The following is a 17,437-nucleotide window of genomic DNA, read 5'->3' on the forward strand; positions in this document are numbered from 1 at the left end:
TCCCATGGGCCCTCCCACTGCACTGGTGTCACCCACTATTTAGTGTCCAAAGAAGCAGAGTGTGTCTTAAATAGGAGGAAATTGAATGTTTAAGACTGGCCAGTTGCTTGTTTGTTTTTAAGACAGGGTCTCACTACGTAGTTCAGGCTGGCCTTGAACTCACGGTGATCTTCCTGTCTCAGCTTCCTGGGTGCTGGTATTACAGGCATACCCCCCTGCTCCTGGCATAACCAGTTTTATTGTAGAACCTTAGACCACTTCAGTGTTCTGAAGTGCATTTCCCTGATCTTTGTAATCAGTTACATCTCTGCTCTGAAGTCAGCCTACCACACGGGCAGAGAGCAGTGACGGGGCTCATGTGCAAGAACGACCGTGTGCCGCTGGTCAGCGAGCTGTGGTTGAACTCCACGCACACCAGGGTGGTTCTCAGCAGCCTCACCTGCAGGGCACGGAACCGCCTGTCCTGTCGGTGCAGACGAACTGGTCCTCTCATGAGCACATCCTCTCAGTGAGCCTGGGCATGTCCACCTGCTCCGCACTGTCTCCTTCCCTCCCTGTCCTCTGAGCTTGCGCCTTCTCTGCCTTGAGGGACACTGTACTATTTCTTCCTCATCAGAGGCCAGTTCACCATACTTACAAGTAGCTAAGATCCCCTCTGCCTCTGTGAGATCTTCCACTGACCTTTTACCTAATTATCTGCAGAAATCCTCCAAGCACCATTTACCATCTACCCCAAGTGAGCCATGGGGACAGGGGGGCAGAAATCCCCAGCCACACTGTGCCTGGGGTAGCAGAGACAAACAGATGGTTCCAGGGTGAGGGGAGAAGGAGCAAATGCTTCATAGTTTGATCGAGTAGTAATATTGTGCTTATTGTCACTGTCTAGGCAAAGGGCATTTGGCATGAGTCACCTCGTGTAGGCAGCAAGGCAAACCCGGCAGCACTACCCTGAAGAGCTCTCTAAGCTCCTGGGGCTCTGCCACCGTCCAAAGAACTCTGTTGGGTGGGGGTGGCAGAGCACTGGGCAAGGTGGTCGGGTGTCCTCACAGCTGGCCACACTCTGGGCTCTGCAGTCCCCTCCAAGGGAACCTGGTTCCTACTTGAGGATGAGAGGATCAAAGGCAACTTTGTATTTCCTTCCCTGGTGACTCAGAAGGAAGCCACATGCGTTGCTGGCTTATTTGACCATTTCTGTCATTGCCGAAGGCTGCAGAGACTGTGGAGACCACCCACCTGCTGGACATAACCTCTTATCACGGCCAATGTCCCTTCCTTTTCAAAGCCTGGCCTCTGCCAGGAGCCCACCGGCATCTCTCAGAGGTGCTGCGTCTCAGTGGTCCTTTTACTTTAAATTCAAGCACCCAGCTGGACACCTTTGGCTGGGATAGGAGGGCCTGGCCCTGCGGTGAGGCCTCTGACCACAGGATGTGCCGGGGCTCTGCAAGAGCGCAGCAGGCCGGGGAGAGGCTCAGGGCCGGGCTGGTCTTGAGTAGTCTCCGTGGTGTTGCATGTGGACCATCCTGGACTTCCTCCTCCTCCGTAAGTGACTCAGGGAAAAAGGGAAGAGTCTCTCTGCTCCCATCCTGGACCAGGACCCTGGAGCCACAGTGTCACACACACCTTGCGGTTGGTGTCCAGCCGCTGTCTGAGGCCATGGAGGAAGCCAGGGGTCTCAGGAGGGGGTAGCCCTGTGGCCTCACAGCTGGGCTGGACCACGCTGGGGGACGCTGGGTTCCCGGATGCAGAGCCTCCTGCCGCTGCCCAGCGTGTCTGTCCGTGTCTCCTGAGTTGCTCCCTTGCTTGATGTTTTCTCCACGCCCGAACTCCAAAGCCCAGCTCGCTGCCCTCTGCAAGCTCTGACCCCGCCGCCCTTCCGGCCTGGAACACCCTTGCACACAGGAGCTGTGGCACAGCCCGCCCCTCTGTCCAGAGTCTCGTCACCACGTCCGTCATACCTCGAGTGCTAGGCACAGCCTCAGCCCCTCTCCGCAGGGAGCTCCTGACTCCGCGTCACCCACACGCTCCTCCCCGGCTGCCTTCGGCCTCTCTGCTCCCCCCAGGTACCCTAGGACAGCCTGAGCCCCTGAATTTCCATTTCTCTCCTGTGTGCCCCAGAAAGCTTTGAGCTCCTTCAGTCAGACCCAGGGGCCTCTGTGTTTTCTGCAGTGTGGCGTCTGATGTTTGCTAACCTGAACCGAGGATGCCTCGTCTCTTCTTCATTATGAACAGATCCAGACTTTGTTCTAGTTTCAGGAAATGAACTAATTGTGAGAGACTGAAGCCAAGATGGTTAACCCACCTTGCCAGTGATTGTCCTGGGAAAGGGAGTGCGATGCCATCTGGCCTACACTGTCTACAGAGAAAGGTTGGTAAGATTTTGCTCCATGATAAAAGAGAATCTTTCATTTCTGCCTCCTCTCTTCTTGATATGAGACCTATCAAGAGAGGATGTGATTCCTGGTGCTGCTGCAGCCACATTGCAGCCATGAAGGAAAGGTCTAAAGAATTACAGAAACACCAGCCCAGAGCCCCAAATTAGCTGAGCTTCTCTGCCAACCCAGAAGACTTCCATCTCCAGCTATTTGATTAGAGAAATAATATAATAATGACTGCACCAAGTATTCACTTGTCATCTATCAAGTCCCGAATACGCTAAATTATGCTCTCTCTTGTTACATTCTTTTATAAACCAGGCCTCATTAGTGGACAGAGAAGGCAGCTTAGAACATTGCCTTCCCCTGTGGCTTCCCAAGCCTGACCTTCTCACCTTCCAATCAGACATACAGATACCTGAAGGAGAAAGGGAGAGAGCGCAGGGCTGGGAGCCCCGGGGCTGGGAGGTCCCAGCTAAAGGGCGCACCTGTCCCCTCTAGTCTGGCCTGGAGAAGCCCGCCTGCAACCTCCAGCCATGTTCCAGGAACCAGCTCAACCACACAGGCTGGCGGGACGGGGAGATAACGGGCATCGCCCCGAGAACAGGCAGGCGGCAGCCGGCGCCCCTTCAGAGCGCCAGTGCCCTCCTCTTAGGGACACAACCCCGCGCGGGAGTCCCCAGCCCAACAGCCTGCGTTTGCAAAGTCACCAGGCTGCCTCCAGAGGGACTCTTGCCCCGGAGGGTGAGGCTGCGGCGGGCGCCAGGGCTCTCACCGTGCGCCCACTGGAGTGTCAGGGATGCCCCGCCGTCTGCGACAGGTGGCGCTCGGGCCGGCGGCTCCGCCCTGCCCGGCCTTGGGATCACTGCGCACGCGCGGCGGCCCTCGCAGCTCTTCGGGCCCCCAAGCCTCTCACCGGCTCTGTGCGCCTCCACCCCGCGCTCCCACCTTGACGGGGCGAGGCGAGCCCTGCGCCCCTGCAGCTTGCAAGGCCACGTGGGTGACACAGTGCGCTACTCTGCGCCCAGGTCACAGGGAAGGGATGCAGAGTCCCCCAGGTCGGTGCCCGCCGAGCCCCACTGTGTGCACGGAGCTGCTGGATGCGTGCGAGCCCCAAGCACCGGGCTCCGAGGCCACGCCGGGCACGCCGCCGCGCTACTGCCCCGCCATCGCCGGTGGCTGCCCTGCGAGGGGGCGAGGACGGCGCTGCACACAGAGAACGAGGCGTTCCAGAAGGCCCGAGAGGGCCAGCGATGTAGCTCAGCGGCACAGCGCCTGCTTGGCAAGCGCGAGGTCCTGAGTTCAATTCCCGGCTCCAAATAAATAAATAAATAAATAAAATAAAGCCCGGGAGCGGCGATGCCTAGGGCCACACGCGGGCTCTCTGGAGCCAGCGCGGTGGTTCCCAGTCTGGTTCCTGGGGCAACCTGGCAGCTTGTCAGATACGCAGGCTCTGGGCCCCAACCCTGTAGGGTCAGGAGCTCGGGCTAGAGCCAGTGATCTGTCTCTAACAAGCCCAGAATTGGAAACGACCAGGTAGTGAAGGGTTTTCCTACAAGCGCTTTCAAGAGTGTGTGGGACTTTTGTGAAAGAGCGTTCAGGGACTACCTTGGTTTTGAAAATTAATATTCTGGGCAGGATGGGGGTGTAGCTAGGTAGAGCACGTGTTTAACATGCATGAGATCCAGAGTTTAAGCCCCAGCACCAAAGCAAAAAAGAAAACAAACCAAGAAAACCCCTATATTCATTATAAATACAAATTTAAAACACCAGGCTTCTGTAAGATTGTGTGTTCAATTTATAGCTATCGGTATTTTTGCTTATATATTGACTATATTTTTAAAGCACTTAATTAGATTCTATTGAGTACTTTAAGTGTACTAATGGATTTAATATCTGTGATGTCTTCTTAAGCACTTTTCAAAACCCTCCCGAGTACTTCTTTATGGGCTTTTTTTTTCCTTCATGGACTCATACAAATATTACATTGAACTTTTCAGTATGGTAAATCTCAGTTCTCTTACACAGTAACCATCTGTTTACACACTTAGTAAAATTCTCTAAAAACTTTCAAGTTAAAATTTGGCTGAAATGGCTCCTCAAGGTGGCACCTAAGTTTAATCCCAGCTACTCAGGAGGCTGAGGCAGGAGGTTTACAAATTTAAAGCTGGGCCTTTAGCAAGCAGGGATGCAGCTTGGTGGCAGAGTGCTTCCCTAGTGCACACAAGATCCTAGGTTCAATCCCCAGTAGCCCACACACAAAAAGTTGACAATAAATTTCATGTTGTGTATATTTTACCATAAATTGGAAAAAAAACAAAAAACGATCTGGCCATAGTTGATTACCTAGTTCATTTAAAGTCCAAATCACAAGGTCTTTTGTTTGATGATAAATTATCTTAAATATCTAAACTCCTTAAAATACAAAATATACAAATATACGTGGGTTACTTTCCAATCTAATACAAGACCAAAGCAAGAAAAGGAGCCATGCATGGTGACACACAACCATGATCCCAGTACCTTGAGAGGCTGAGGCAGGAGGATCACAAGTTTGAGCCCAGCCTGGGTAACTTATCAACTTAGACAGACCCTGTCTCAAAATAAAAAATGGAAAGGACTGGGGATGTAGCTCAGTGCAAAGGGCCTAAGTTCCATCCCCAGTGCCACATTAAAAAAAAACAAAAAACAAACACCACCCAGCACTGGTGCATTGGCAGTGCCCACCCGACGCACAGTGCCGCAGGCTGCACTTTGTCCAGGAAGGAGGCATCGATTTCTCCAGGACCTCGACTGAACTCTCAAGTCCCTGTGCTGATGGCCACTGCAGGGCCCCCTTCCCTGCACATGGGGCAGTGGTCTCAGCCAGAGCAGAAATCCCAGGTCTACCCTGCTTGGAACTCCGGGCACCCTGTGCCTCCTATCCTCCTAGCTTCAGCCCAGGGTCCACCCACGCCCCGCACTGCCTCCTTCTGCACCCAGCTCTTCGCACCTGCCAAGCCCCACACCTCACCCGTGACTCCTGCGCTGGCTTCCTGCTCCTGCTGCCCAGGCATGGTGTGAGCTGGGGTGGTGGTGAAGCATTGTCGGGAAGGGAGAGCTGAGAACCGGGCTTTGGAGGAGTCCTAAGGCCCATCGCAGGGGGCATTTACACACAGGAAGAGCGGGCTCAAGTCACCCAGGGACTTGTGCCAAACACAGAGGTCTGGGACGTCTGCAGCCACACCCTGGACTTGAGCAGAAGCTGGAGGGGCCTGGTGATGGCCCCCGCCTGCTGCGCCAGGAGAAGGTAGGGCGGGGCCCTTATAAAATCAAACCCCCATTAATCCTCACACTGCTCTGCCGAAAGACTTTTGTTATAAACCCATTTTATAAATGGAGAAACCGAGGCTAAGTGAGGGGCTCTGAGTTGCTCAAGGCTGCAGGGGAGCAAACAGCAGAGGGAGCCAGCTCTCCGCACCCCGCAGGTGCAATGAGATTGATTTCCGGTTGGTCACAGGTTCTGAGGGGTGGGGAACTCCCACCCACGCCCTAGGGGGCAGCAGAGCTTTATAATTACTGTGTGCCTCAGAGGAGGTGACTCGGGTTCAAATCCTGCTTCTGTTGCTAAGCAGGTGGGTGCATGTGGCAGGCTGTGTGACCTGGAAGAACGGGACCTCCTGGCAGAGCCGCAGCCACCGCCGTCAGCAGCAGCCAGAGGTGCCAGGAGGCCAAGACAGCACCTGTGCTGTTTTAGGCACTTTGTGTGTCTCGGCCTGGGATGGTGGCAGCCATCACTGCTGTTCCTGCTCTGGCTTCACGTGCAGAAGAGCAGCAAAGAGCAAAGAGCAGCAAAGTGACTTCCCCACGGTCACATAGCCAGGAAGGGGCAGGGCCGGGTCCTAAGCCAGGTCACCTGGCTGCACTGTGGTGCCCTAGCCGGCACTTAGGTAGCTGTCTGGGTGCATAGCACCGGTTCCCCGGCAGCGATCGCTACTGAAGCAGAGTTCCCGGATGGAAGCCGCGCTCAGGGCACTGTGACAGCTTTTATGAGGCCCGCAGGCAGTCAGGGTGTGCGGCCACTACCTCGGAAGCCCTTTGAACATCTTGCATAAAAGAAAGTGCTTCTCTGGCAACCCCTGAACACTACAAGTTCCTAAGTGATTTATAAAAAGCCTGCTGGAGTTGAGAGACTTGTAACAGGCGGAGGTGTGTTCTGGAGACTAAGAATAGTGGCGGGGGCCTGACAGGAGAGCTTTCTGGTGACATCAGCTGGGAGCAGCCGCCGTGTGCATCCTCCTCCTCGAAGGCAGCAGCAGCAGCTTGAAGGGATGTGGGTTTTCTCAGGCTTAGGCGCGAACGGCTGCCTCCGGGGCCTCTCACCTGGTCCCTCCCAGGAGGGCTGCACGGAGCTCGGGTGCGCAGGCAGGTGTAGGAAGGGCCAGGGGCCCAGGCGAGCTGGCTGGAGCTTGAATCTGGAGGTGTCGCATCGGCCGCTCCTCCGCTCCCCAGAATCCCGCTGTCTGCAGAAGGCTGGAGTTGCGGGGGCAGAGGTCGGCAGGGGAGGCGCTCAGCAGGACCCTGGCTGGCCCTTGGGTTTCCACCCCCTTTCCAGGAGAGCCTCCATCCCGTTCACCCTGCCTCACCTCCCCTGGGTGTGGGCTGGGGGCCTCAACAAGGGTGGACCCCAGACCTCCCTCGGCCCGCTGCACCAGTCGCCGCAGGGCACCCTCGTGCCCCCAGAGCTCCAGAATGGTGGTCGACGAGGGAAGGTGAGCACCAGTCCGCAGTTTGCTCAGTGTGACAGGTGGCCAGGGACATTTTCTGGAGCCGAGAATAAATTCTTAGGATAGAGGACAAAGATGAAGTTAAACCAAAACTAAATCTGGTCCCCACCAGAGCTCGGAGCTCTTCGAGAGGTCCTGGAAGGGGGTGCTAGAACGAGGGGGCAGTTTAAACCCGAAACTTGAAAAGGCTGTTCAGATCGGTGCAGCCACTTAAAACAGCACACTGATTCCTCAGAAAACTGCTGTGTGCCCCGCCGGTCACATCACTTGGCCGGTTCCCAGAGGAAATCACAGCTCAGTGAGAAGACTGCCTCCGCCACAACAGCAGCCGGGAAGTGCAAGCAATTTAAGTGTCAATCAATGACACTTAAACGAATGAATGTACAAAGATGTGCTCAGACTTGCATTCTTCTTCATATATGCTTGTGTCCGCGTGTGCGCGCACACACAGCATGTACTTATTCAGTCTCAGAAGAGATCGTATGGTGGCGCATGCCTGGAATCCTAGCAGTCTGGGAGGCTGAGGCAGGAGGATTGCAACTCTGAGCCCAGTCTGGGCTTGACTCAAAATTTAGAAAGGGGGGGGGGACTGGGAATATAGCTCAGTGGCGAGCCTCTGGGTTCACTTCCCAGTGCCACACACAAAACAATGAAAACGTCTCAGATGATTACCTGTCATAGGCATTTGCACATGCACTTTACGCAGATTTCCTGCACACTGTGTGTGTGACCGGACATTTGCACGTGCGTGTTATGCAGATTTGCTGCACAGAGCTGTGCACACACAGCTGCTTGCACGGCGCGTCATACTCGCAGTGGGGGATCTTCAAGAGCAGTTTTGGCTGCATGTGACTTTCTTTCTGGCTCCGCAATCTTAGCCCCGTAAGCCCCACTTTCCCTCTTTCTACCGTGAGGTCTTGCTTCGTGACTCCTGGGGAAGCTTGATAAGTCACGTTTTAAAAATTGATCGCAGCTGACTCTGGGGCAGCCCAACACATGTACCCACGGGCCTCGTCTTCAAGGAGGACCCAGCTGACTCATCCTGAATAAACACGGAAGCCACAGCGGAGACTTGCCCAAGGTCAGGCTGACATCAGCTCCAAACACCTGACACCTCCTTCCCCGGGGTTGTCCCCAAAGAAATCAGCTCCAGCTGGTTTATCAGAGCATCGGAACGTCTGCCCGCGCGGCCTCCAGTGCAAGCTGAGCCGAGAGGGGGAGCGAGGTGCAGGTGCCGCCCGTGCCCTATTCCTGCATTCACTGGCACTGGGGCACCGCCCAATGCTGGTGCACCATGCCATCCCCTGGGTGTGGGGTTAGCCCAGCTGCCAGCGTGATGCAGCCAGAACTCTCCGGGAAAGCAAAAGGGGGCACCCACCTGGCCCAGCCAGCGGAGCCGTGCTCACGCACCAGGTGGCTTGCTTTTGTGTCTTGCCGTCCGCCACCCTGCCTGTGCCTCGGAAAAACTCCCCCTGCCCCTGGGTCTTCGCCACCAGAGAGCCCGGTTTCATCTGGCTGGGATTAGAATCTCTAGGTTGGTCTCATCTGGAGCTGTGGGTGAGACAGTGCTCCTCCAATGGGGGTGACTGGGAGTCATCTGGGAGACGCACGGTACCCTTCACTGACACTGCCCCTGCAGATGTAATGGCGTGGGGTCTGGGAGTGGCCCCAGCGAGCAGCAGGCCTTTTACCCACTCCTAGGTGAGGCCAAGGAACCCGAGTCCCAGAACCACTGCTCTAGGTCATTCTGCACCTGGGCTCTGGGACCCTGTGGACAGGCCACCTCCCCAAGTCCTCAGCAGGAGACTTCTGCCCTTGCTGCTGCTTCGAAGCATGCGTGGGTCCCGAGAAATGTCCGTTCTGAATGTCAAGCTAGCCCAAAGCAGCTGGCCTCCGTCTGCACAGCCCTGGGGAGGAAGCAGACGCTCCATGCACGGCCTGAAGGCCCCTGGTCCACCAGGCTGTGTGGCAGAGAGGAGGGAGGGACCTCTGCTATAATCCCACTTTAGTTCATGTTCCTCCCCTGCCTCCCTGCTGCTGGGTCCTCCCAGACCTGTTCCCACCCAGAAACCCACTCTCTGTGAGGTTTTGGGCCTGGGCGGCAGCCCCAGGTTTCCTGAAGCCTTTGGCCCTGTCTCTGCTCCCTCCCCGCATGGGGCTCAGACCTGGTTAGTGACTCAAATGTCCTCCTTGCCACCTGCAACACGAGCGGGGTGCAACTGCCCTCTGCAAACTCTCACCCGGACCCCAAGGGCATCTGGAGTTCCCAGGCCCTATGTGAGCGCTTCCTGTATAACTGAGGTACCCATTTTGCAGATGGGGACCGAGGATTTGAGGAGTGAAGTCACTTGCCTAAGGCAGAAGTGAGACTTGAGCCTAGCTCTGCCAGTAGAGTCACCGCCCACTGCGCCCCACCTGAGTCCCGGTCCCTCAAGTCAGACCCTGGCTGGGCGGCCATTCTGAGCCTGTCCCCACTCTGTGGATATGACAGGGCTGAGCTATGCAATTCTAAGGGGCTCTTGAACCCTGCCTCAAGCCCTCACTTGGCTCCTACCAGAAATGGGGAAGGAGGCAGGAGGGCAGGCTTCTCTCCAGCTCTGCTGCCCCACGCCCCTCCACTGGGTCCAAAGGACAACCCCTGCCCAGGCTTTGCACCCATCTCTGCTGGAAGCTGGGAACCCCAGGGCCCTCTTCCTCCCACCCGCTCACCATGCAGTGTCTCCTCCTCACATCCCGACCTTCCTGCCGTCCCTCCCTCCCAGGCGCAGGGCAGAGCTGCCCGGCCCCACTGTCCCCAGGCGCGTGGCACAGGGAGCCCTGGGAGGTTTTGCTGAGAGTGGACACTGGAAGCTGCTCTCCTCGCCAGCAGCGGCGGCCCTGGCTCTGCTGACTCAGCGCAACTGCAGGGCTGGGGGCCTTGGGCTCTGCGGCATCTGCCCGGGCTGGCTCTGCCGATGGGAGGTGCCCGCTGCCTCTTCCCAGCCAAGCCCCAAATTATCCACCGTGCCAACCCTGAACCCCAGCGTATACTTACCATCCCCGCCTCCCGTGTGAGACTGCAGGTCTCACGGGTCCTCACCGTGGGCTCAGGGAGAGGAACGGGGGACGTGGCTGGGCTGCCCACCCCCACTGCCCCTGGGCTGGGAGGCCCTGGGGGACCTGAGGCGGTGGGATCGCCCTCCTGGCTGCGCCACTCTGCAGTGTCACCCATCGGGGCAGCTCCTGGCCCTGGTGCAGCGGACTCAGCGTCCAATCCCAGTCTCACCACCCACTGTCACACTGAGGTAGGGGCTTCCCCCACGTCTCCCCAAAGTCCAGACGGCCGGGGGACAGTGACAGCAGAGGATGATGCGCTGGGGCCTGGATTCTCCACACAGAGGTGGCCCTTTGAGATGAGGTCTCCCTCCCTGCACCTGATCGTGGGGCCCCTTCCTGCAGGTGCGCGGGGACACTGAGGTGGTGAGGAGACAGCATGTCGGTCCAGGGGGGCTCTCACTGCCCGCCGCGTGTGCGGCCCAGGACACCAGCCTGCCACATGGGGGGGTCTCAGGTGAGTGTCCCAGACCTCCGCTTCCTGCCCTGGAGGTGTGCGGAGCTCACAGCGCGGCATCGGATCAGCAGGGCCCTTGTTAAACGTGCAGCTCCAGGGCTCCTTGCGGCCTTGGGCCCACATGAGGGGCAGATGGGGTAAGCAAGGTGCAGCGCAGCGTCCTGGGGTTCAGGGAGGATGGCAGAACACGCAAAGCTCTGAGCTCTTGGGAAAGGGCGCCTCAGCCGCTGCTCACAATGAGTCAGCAGGCGGAAGGCATGGATTTTCCATTTTCTTCCCCTTTGTGTCAACCAGGTGGCCCCCATCCAAGTGAGAGACCCCCCTGTAAGAAGCACCTGGGTTGCAGTCAGGGGCGCGGACCTGCCAGGGTGCCGCACTTTGCTAACTGTGAGCTCAAGCCCACGTCGGGGTCTCAGTTTCTGGTTCTGCCCCAGCGGGTGATGGATGTCTGCACCCAGCTGTGCCCGTCAAATGAGCTGCATAAGGAGAGCCGTGCTGCTACTGCCACGTGTACATCCTCCTAGTCTGTGGTCACTGCCCACAGCCCCTGCTTTGGAAGCGATACATATGGAAGGCACAATGCCACCTAGCTGCTATGCTCTGGCATTTCGGAATGAGGCCTGCTTGGGGACTCAGGCTGGTCTTTGTGTGCAGCATCTCATAGCGAAAGCAGCCAGAAGATGGAAACAACACAGGTGTCCCTCAGTGGAGGAACACATAAATCATATAATGGCCTATTACTCAGCCATGAAAAGGAGTGAAGGGCTAAAGCATGCCGCCACGTGGATGAACATCGAAAACACACGCAAAGAGGGAAAACACGCTACCAAAGCCGCCTAGTGTGTGATTTCATTTAGGTGACGTACCCCGACTAGGCAAACCCATCCAGACAGAAAGTAGGCTGGAGAGGATTGAGGTGATGACTAAAGGTGATGAGGAATCTCTTGGGGATGAAGGAAATCTTCCAAAAACTGATGGCGATTGGTTTGCCAATGGGCTGTACAACTCTGTGAAGAGATTACAGACCACTGAACTGCGCGCTGTAAGGGAATTGTATGACATGAATTCTATCTCAATAGAAAGATTACCCTCCCCCCACAAAATCTATGAGAATCAGCTGGAGTTCTCATTTAAAAGGCACTTCTGGGCCTCCTGAGCTAGAATCTCTGGATCCAGAGACTGAAATCTAAATAAGAACCCTGGGCAACACAGACCCAAAGAAGCAGCTCTCCAGAAAGTCTGCTCAGCGCTGTCCCTGTGGTCCTGGTACTTCAAGTTGTAAAACAAGACCAGTCCGTATTAGTTTTCTGTTCCTGCTGTAACAAATTACTACCAATGAGGTGGCCTGAACAACCCAGACGTATCATCCTACAGTTTGACGGTTCAGAAGTCAGATGGGTCTCGGCAGGAAAATCAAGGTGATCAGCAGGGCCGTGTTCCCTCTAAGTGCTGGGCATGGGGACTTTTTTTTTGTATTTCTCAGCATTCAGAGGCCACCTGCATTCCTTGGCTTGTGGACCCCTCCTCCATCTTCAAGCCAGCAACAGCTGCCTGGGTCTCCCACACCCTGTCACTCTTGACTCCCCATCTCCAGGGCGGCCAGTTAGCAGCCTTATTCCTTCTTTCTGTGCCGTGCAATAGTCACAGGGTCCAGGCTTTAAGATGTGGGCCTCTTTGGGGCCTGCTCTCCTGCATCCTTCCACCCGTTGGCTGGTGTAGGCTGCTTTTCCTCACATCACAGGTAAGGACTAAGTAAAAACTTCCCCACTTGGAGCCCCGCCCGGGGCCGCTGAGAAGAGCCCCCTGTGCACTCGGATCTGCACTGGCTCCTCTGGTGGCACCTGCCCCTCCTCCAAGCCTGCCCCACACTCCATATAAAGTGATGGTGAAGTTAAAATAGATTTTGGGCCCCTGCCACTGCTTTCTGCTTCTCTGATAAGTTTGTTTCTCAGACAACAGTGCAGTTTGAAGTCCTTCCAGGGATCGGCTTCCATTTGCCCCCTTGCAAGTTCAAGTACCGGGTCACTACGTACATAAATAATAGAAAACCATGCTCCAGCCACCCTCCCAAAGGGCCCCGCGCTCCTATTTTGAGCCGGCCAGCCCCACCCCCGCCTCTGTGAGCTGCAGCCCTCTGAGGTCTGCATATGGCTCCAGCCAGGGGTGGAGACAAAGATCTGGTAGCTCAGAGGGACAGAAGTTTCATCACTGGCAGCTGAGGCATCTGGGTAGACACCCAGAGTGGCCCCATCCCGGTGAATCAGGACATGACTTTCCAGCTCAGGGTTGAATTTAAAGCTCTCAGGAAATGACAAGAAGGAGCAATGATTCTAAAATGTCCCTGCTGAGATCACCTCCCAAGACCAAGCATGGTTCAGTAAGAAGTGGGGGGAGGGGGAAGGACCCGGTGGCTTCACCCCTGCCAGATCGCTCATGAACTGTGGTGCCCATTTTACAGATGAAGATACTGAGGCAACACACCCTACCTAAGGGCCTACATGCAAGAGGGCAGAGCCAGGCTCCAATCCAGATCCAAATCGGTCTCCCATAGCAGATGAACCATCAGTGTCCCTCCGGGGAGGACGGATAAAGATAACCAGAAGGACAAGTGTAATTCAGAATGCAAACTGGGGATGACACATCTGTGCTTCCAATGAACCCAAAACCAAGAAGCCAAGACACAGAGGCCAGAAGAAGGAGTTCGGATGAGCTCATGGAAAAAAGTCCCTGCTGGAGTCCAAACACAGGTGCAGGCCACCTGCGGGCTGTCCCTCTCTGGACATGTTTGGCAAGAGCAAGGCTAATTGATGCTTGTCTGATGCGGTTTAGGCTTGTTCTTCTCTAAGTCAGAGGCCAAGCAACATGGCACTTGGAGTCCTTGTTAATGTCTTGGAGTCAGTGGCTAAAGATCATCTTGTCATTCCTAGGACATGAACAAGCCGTGGGGGTGACCCCAAGCTGAGTGATTCGGAGGGACGGGGGACGGTAGGCTGTTTGGACAACTTCGAGTCTGCACCCTGACTCTGGCTCACGGCCCACTCTGGACTGCTTGGCTTGGTCATTGATGAAATAGGGACGTGTGAGTAGGGCTCCTAAGCTGCTGCAGTACCCACTAGGGTCCATGATGGCTCATCACATCTCTGTCCTTCCAGACCCTGGGATCCCTGAGATGACGGATTCAATCAGTAGTGAACGCACGACTGGCTGAAGGCGGGAAGGGAGGAACCCACAGCGAACAGGAAGAGTCGATCTGCTGTGCAGTGGTTCGCTGGGATCGCCCTGTGCTGGCTCATAGAGGTGGACTGTTAGCTGGGCCTGGTGGTGCCCACCTGTATTCCTAGCACTGTGGGAGCCCGAGGCAGGAGGACAGCAAGTTTGAGCCCAGTTTGGGTGACTTAGGGAGACCACGTCTCTAAATGAAAAAAAGGGCTGGGAATGTAGGTCCGCTGCAAAGGTCCAGGGTTCAATTCCAGTACCACACACACACAAAGTTAAATAGTCATGAATTCTGCAAGTCCACTCTTAAGTAACTGATAGCTTGAAATTTGCCATATAATGGTATTTACACTATAGCAATTGGCAAATGTCACCGGTCAGGACGTCCCTCTACCACTTAGGTTTTTCTGTGTTCGTTTGGTTGTCTGATTGTTTGAGACAGGGTCTCGCTATGGAATTCAAGTTCAGGAGGGCCCTGAGTTCACTATGGTACCCAGGCTCCCTTCAAACTCACGGCTATCTTCCTGCCTCAGCCGTGAGTGCTGGGATCACAGGCATGTGCCACGCCCGGCTCTGCCTCTTTAGAGAGGCTGTTTACCAGTAAACTACCACACAGCACCTAAGTCACCCAACTGTTTTTAGCGTTTTACATACACAGATCCTCACCTCACCCCCTACCATTCAATCAGGAAGGAACTGCTGTGGCCATTTTACAGGTGGGGAAACTGAGGCTCAGGGAAGGTTAAGCACTTGCCTGAGTCTGTTTCTGTGGCCCTCTCTGACTGAAAGTTGGGACAGTGGCATGAAGACCCTCCCTGTCATCTCTGGGACCAGCTGGCCTCTGGCGTACCAGCCACATGATTCACGCTGGTACAGAGACAAACACAGATATTTTTGGCCACAGCTTTTAATCAGATGGGGAGAGGGTCCTCCGGGAGAAGAAAGATAGTTGCCTGGTGACCAACGCATTTCCCGGTCTACAAAGGTCGCCCTGTGAGAGCAGACGACAAAGCTCATCCCCAGGGGGGCTCCTCCCCTCCAGACAACAAATCCAATCAGCGCCAGACCCCACAGACTGCTCCAGACCTCATCCTGCTCTGGTGACGCCAGCAGGGCCACTGGAAGGACTGACTGAATGAAGTGACGTTTGGGAACCGGCAGCCGCAAGCTTTGTGCGGAGGGAGCCCTGCCGGGCATGTGCGCATTGTTGCCGGAGGCAGATGGAGGCCCCTGCTGCAGGGGCCCACGCAGGCTCTCAGAGAAGCTGTCCACTGTGTATTTGGCTCTGGCACGTCCTCTCAGCACTACAGGTGGCGGCAGTTAGAAAGTCCACGCAGCTCAGCTTAGAGGATCACAGCTGTTCCCCCGGGAATCTTCCAGCTTGAACATTTCGGATTTCAGTGGGGCCCTGTTCTGTGGGGCCTCTTGCTTTGTCGCTGCCTGGATACATGTGTCTCCAACTCCACTAGGAGTTCCTGGGAGAGAACGGTGTCTTATTCCCAGCTGTGGCTTCAGGGCTCAGCTGGGGCCTGGACATAGTAGGCCCTCAATAAACGTACAACGAATGAATGAACGAACGAATGAGTGAATGGCCGCACAAATCATGCCTTGGTTTCTCCATTTTCCTGCTGCCCTTGGAGCTTCTGATTATTTCTCTTGCAGTTAGGAATAGGTTCTCCCTGGCCTTCGCACACAGGTCTTCCTCTGTCTCAGCTCCCTGCTGGCAAAGGTGGCTTGACTGGCAGCAGACCCAGGAGGGCAGAGGAGGACCTGAGAAGACCTGAGGCCATGTTTACACTGCAATCAGGGGAGGAAGTAGGTGTTGCAGGAGGGCTCCAAGTGCTTGTTAGCAGCCAGCAGCAGCCAGCAATCAGGTATGCAGGAAGAACTGCTGCCATCTTGGTGAGCTCACAAAGTCGTGCACGCCTTAACCCCCTTCCCACTGACACTGTCTCCAGCTTCCCATCAGACCCCATCAATTGCTCTTGAATCATTAAAAAAGTATAATTCCATGAACTGATATTGTAAGCTGGAATAAAGTTGGTCCAGCAGTTGTGGGGAACGGGCTGTCTCAGGGGTTCTACTTTCCTGAGTTCCCACCTCCAGGTCTGTCTGGGTTTTTAGAACTCTGACCTCAGCCGGGTGTGGTGGCACACACCTGTAATCCCAGCACTCTGGAGGCTGAGGCAGGAGGATCCTTGTGGGTTCGAGACCAGCTTGGCTACAAAGTGAGCTCAAAGCCAGCCTGAACTGCATAGTGAGACCCTGTCTCAAAAAGACCAAAAAAAAAAAAAAGAATTCTGACCTCAAATGCAGTCTGTGGCCTGCTGTCCAGCTGGCTCAACCAGCTGATGTCCAGTTCCCAGCATCCCTCCAGCCTGCCTCAGTCCCAGCATCAAAACGCAGATTGCAGGTCAGCCTTGTTCCAAAGGCCAACACTGCACCAGGGCTGCGTTTCTGGGCAGGGGGCCGGTTCAGCAGCCCCGGAAGGTTTCAGGAGCACCCTTGGCTCTGAAGGTGCTTGCTGCTGCTGGAAAGGGCTGTGACCCTAGGTTTGGCCCTGTGGGTGGGAGGAACATGCCCGCTGCGACCTTCTCTAGCACCCCATCTGGGGGGGCGGCACCCAAGTTGCTGTCTGGCAGCGCCCTAGGCCTTGTGCTCTTGCCCTAGCCTAGAGCCTTATCCTAGAGCCTGGCACCCAGGACAGATAGTAAATGCCTGGCAGTCACGGGTGGCAGTGTCACCCAGCACTGGAGAGCCCAACGGCCTGACCTCCGGAGAGAAAGTCTTGACTTTGAACTTGTGCCCTGGCCCTGTGGCTCCTCTGGGCATCAGTTGCTCCACTGTGAGATGACTTCATTCTACAAACCGCCAGCCTCTGCCACCTTGGGCTAGGTCCCTGTCCCCCGCTTCAGTGAGCATCTCATTAGCTCAGCCCCAGTGGAAGGAGGAGGACTCTTGGGTAGGTGGCAGGACGGCGTACCCCGCTAGCTGCAGTGCAGAACTCTCAGGCCACCCTAATCTGGCCACTTCCTCCTGCGTGGCTCTCCACAGCCTTTATCTACACCGGGCAGAGGCGAACTCCGGGTGGGTGGAGCTCTCGGCTCCAAAAGTTTGAGACCCGGCCTCTGACAGGGGGTGGGGGCTGGGACTGTCACCTGGGTGTGTTCAGCGGGGTAAGGCGAGGGGCAGGAGGAGAGAGGCTCTGCTACATAACAGGATGCAAATTCCAGATGGATTATTATTACTGTTGTTGTTCCCCGTAGAGCTAATTAATGCACGCTGACCTCCTTCCCTGTCCCCGCGGAGTTTCGCGCCCGGCAGCTGGGAGGATGCGGGGCGGGAATGGGGGTGGGCATGGGACCTGCCAGGGGTCTGCTCGCTCCTGTTCTCCCCCTAAATTTGCTCACACCTGCTTCTCCGCACACCGGGCAGGGACGCAATCGGGGCGAAGCGCTACGGGCGCGGCGTGGAGGGGAATGAGCCACGTAGGGGGTGGGGCCCTTAAAGGGTCCCCTCCCCGACCTCTCCTC

This window comes from Chinchilla lanigera, unplaced genomic scaffold (assembly GCF_000276665.1).
Source record: "Chinchilla lanigera isolate Chin_1 unplaced genomic scaffold, ChiLan1.0 scaffold00054, whole genome shotgun sequence".
NCBI lineage: Eukaryota > Metazoa > Chordata > Mammalia > Rodentia > Chinchillidae > Chinchilla > Chinchilla lanigera.